Source organism: Montipora foliosa, chromosome 11, assembly GCF_036669935.1.
Source record: "Montipora foliosa isolate CH-2021 chromosome 11, ASM3666993v2, whole genome shotgun sequence".
NCBI lineage: Eukaryota > Metazoa > Cnidaria > Anthozoa > Scleractinia > Acroporidae > Montipora > Montipora foliosa.
The window spans coordinates 26,310,441-26,314,477 of NC_090879.1; positions in this window are offsets into that span (position 1 = coordinate 26,310,441).

Below are 4,037 nucleotides of genomic sequence, written 5' to 3' on the forward strand. Positions count from 1 at the left end.
TTGATAATATACAGGGAGAAAATAAAAGGAAAACTTATGATAATTGTTCAGAGGACTCACATTTGATTAGCTATATGTGATCATTGGCCAAGCAGAATGCTTGGATTGTTACCTTTTTTTTGACTGAATTACCTCTTTCGTCTCTTTTGTATTTTGTTACCTAAAAACTGCATTTCTCTTAGCAAATCACAAACTATGCTAATGTTCTAATCGTTGTTTTCTTTCTTCACATAGATGGCCAATGATTCTCATCACCAAAACAGAACAGTGACTCCAAATTTCGTGCCCATTTCTTCATCCGAGTGCATTGCCTGGCTGACAGTACTTAACATCGAAGCTGTTCCTATCGTGACCATGAATACCCTTGCAATCATTATTTTCCTAAAAGAGCGAAGCCTTCGCAAGGGTAGCATGTACCTGGTGATCAGCCTGGCGGTTGCAGACATGTTTGTTCCATACACCTTGATCGTTGACCTTTTGGTATTGGGTAACGATTGTTCCTTTTGGACATTTGAGATCCCAAAAGTTTTTTCAAGTTTGGCGTACTTTTTTCCAGCAGCTTCTGTAACAAGCCTTGTTGCTATTTCGTTGGAGCGGATGCACGCAACTTTTCGTCCATTCAAGCATCGCCTCATCGAAAAAAGGATGTTTGGAGCAGCTGTTACGGGTGTTTGGTTTACAGCTGCGCTGTATACAGTCATCAGTTTTTTCTATTCCCTGAAATTCGCCTACTCCTTGTCCCTAATTGGTCTTTTTTTAATTATCCCTCTTTCTTACTCGTCCATCGTTATTAAACTTTACTGTGGAACTCATCCTCAACAACAATGTGCAATCAGTAGAGAAAGAAAACTGACCAAGACACTGTTCACTATAACAGTTGTATCGGTAATACTACTGCTGCCCTGTGGAATTCTCCATATTTGTTTTTACCTTTCTTCATGCGAATGGTTAGAAACCATTTCTCATCAAACAAGCTTCCATTTAACGTATTCTCTACGTTGCTTATTTTACGCAAACTCTCTCATAAATCCATTGTTATATGCATTTAAAATGCCACAGTTCAAAAGAGCTCTGTTTTCATTATTTCGTTGTAGATCTCGCTTGGAGCCAGTTCAGGCTTTTCCTCTTAATGACATGAAAGTTTTTAGATTTCGCTCAGGTAACTGATGAATATGTGTTAACCAAGTATTTTGCAACTGAGGGTTCTAGATTTTTGTCCGACGTCTCTCTTTTTATTAAAATTGCAAACACTTTATTTAAGTTAGGGTAAAGGAATATCTGTGGAAATGCATGCATGCTAAGATTGGTCCATTCAAATATATTAAAGTTTTTAAGGAATTGTTTGCTCTGATGTCTTTTGATTCGATAGTCACGTTTGCGATAAAACACTAACTTTGTAAGCCTACACTGAATTTCGAGATAAATCAAGTTGATGTATATATGTATGTATGTGTCTGCACCAGGGGCTGTTCTTGATAAAGTTCGTGGAACGATCTTGTATCTCCGGCGGAGTTGTGGAAATTGTCGTGTTGTTCGACCGTCTAATAAAAAGTAGGAAAGATATAAATATTAGGCCTAGTACCTCATCATACAGTGAACTTAAACGTTTGCTAATTTGAGGAAACTCGGAGCCAAAAAACTGGAATTTGAGACGAATTTACAGTGCAACGCGCCATACCGTTACCACCCAACAAACCTTGAGTTCACGTTTCACAATTACGTGTCAATACGTCAACTCAATAAGCCACGCAACTGTGTTCATCTTACAAGTGTGAGAACTTTGCAAGGAGGTGTGACTGTCAATCAAATTCACACATCTTGATTGGTGGATAATTTGTAAGAAAAAGAAAAGCATTGTTATGTGGCCGCGGTAAGGCGCGTCGTACTGTAATTAAACTCTTTCCAAGAATTAAACCCAAATTTGTCCAACTGAAAAATAAAAGAAAAATAGTAAAACTTCCAGCCTCTCAGGCAGTATTCCAAATATCTAAAAATGTACTCTTTGTTATTTTGTATCTAAATTCAGTTATTTTATCGAAACAACCGCCTTCTTTTGGCTCGAAGTCATCTTGGATAAATTTAGGAAATGTAATTACTGACGATTGAATGACTGAATGAATTAGTCAGAAATTGATATTCAGGACGCCACATTGGAGAGGCTCGCGGGGTGTCACGGGACTAGTTTAGGATATTTATTAACAGTTTTGACAGAAGACTTAGGTCATTCTAGATTAGTCAGTCTCCTTGTCTGTTTACTTTTTTATGATGTGCTGTTTTAATTATTTTCACCCTTTCCTCGGGGTTTTGTGCTGCTGCATTAGACGGGAAATACGTTTCCACATGTTTTTTGGCCAAGTCTAAACGGTGGTTTTTTTGTGGTTTTTCGTATCTGGCGTAGCACAACTTCTATGAGATTATATTTAACTTTAGGTATTATAGTAGGGTTGTTTTGCATTTGTAGTAGGATTGTCTTACATTTATAGTAAGATTGTCTTGTATTTGTAGTAGGAGTGTCTTGCATTTGTACGTCTGACTGACACATCCTAAATAAACTTTCACTCAAAGCTCGTTGCAGTGTAGTCAGAATAAACCCTTTGCTCGATCAAGCACCTAAAGAGGAAACCAAAACATGATTATTACTATTATTATTATTATTATTATTAGTAGTAGTAGTAGTAGTAGTAGTAGTAGTAGTAGTAGTAGTAGTAGTAGTAGTAGTAGTAGTAGTAGTAGTAGTAGTAGTACTAGTAGTATATTACTGACGACATAAGAAGCGACAAGCACAATTATAGGGTAAATTATTTGCATGTTTAAATTTCTTGATGCATTTTTGTTTCGACATGAAGTTAGGCAAACTTTTAAGACAAGTGTTCTTAACGATGGATTATTTAAGATAAAAACATTCTCCTTGCAGCTGTAGAGGAAGTCATCAACGAATATTGATTTAAACACAGCTTCTATTTTCAGTTGTCTCTAAAGGTGAAACAGCACAATATTTTAGTCAGTTGCTGATTTCACAATTCACTTTAGCAATTTTTTTCGAAGCGACTTGAAAAAAACCTCATTACATATTACTTGAAAGGGGGCAACAGTTAATTCTTTTGAAAAATGCCGACGATCAATAACATGACCTCGTGCAGGCGTTATTGTCCCATGCTGGACAGGTGAGCATGTTCGTGAATTAGGCCCCTTTTAAACGTCGCATTTGACATGTGCCGAATCTAATGCAAATGAGAAAAATCTATTGTTTTCGCTCATTTTCATTATATTCGGCACATGCAAAATGCGACGTTTAAAACGGGCCTAAATTAAACCTTACTTTAAACTTCTTCCTCTCGGGTTATATCTTCTACACCAACTTTTCATTTAGTACAATTGCGCAAGTGTAAGAAAAAGCTAGTAAACACGAATATGTTTTCCTGGAAAAAAATGTATATTTGACAATTATTCGCCAAAGGCGAAGTGATTATCGGTGAATATTCACCGATAATCACTTAGCCTGAGGCGAATAATTGTTTTAGTATAAATACACAGGTGATTATTTTCAAAAAAGAGAAAAAAAAAACATTTCAAAGCGGGATCATCCTCACTTACAGTTGCAAAACGACTACTGGCAGCCATTTTGTCCGTCGAGGAGCCGTCGAGGTGTTTTTCGGCTGATAATCCGAGATAGCGAGCCAATAAGAGCGCGCGATTTTGTATAATCACCTGTGTATTTCTACTAACGGCTTTTAGTGTATATACACATAGCTAACAGGTGACTATACAAAATCACGCGCTCTCATTGGCTCTCTATCTCGGATTATCAGTCGATAATCACCTCGACGAACAAAATGGCTGCCAATAGTCGTTTTGCCACTGTAAGTGAAGATGATTTCGCGTTCAAATGTTTTTTTTTTCTATTTTTTGAAATAATCCCCTGTGTATTTATACTAAAACAATTATTCGCCTCAGGCTCAGTGATTATCGGTGATTGTTATATAGCTGGAGTTTTTCCCGCTACAGCGCGCCCATTCATTGGCTAGTTCATGGTCACA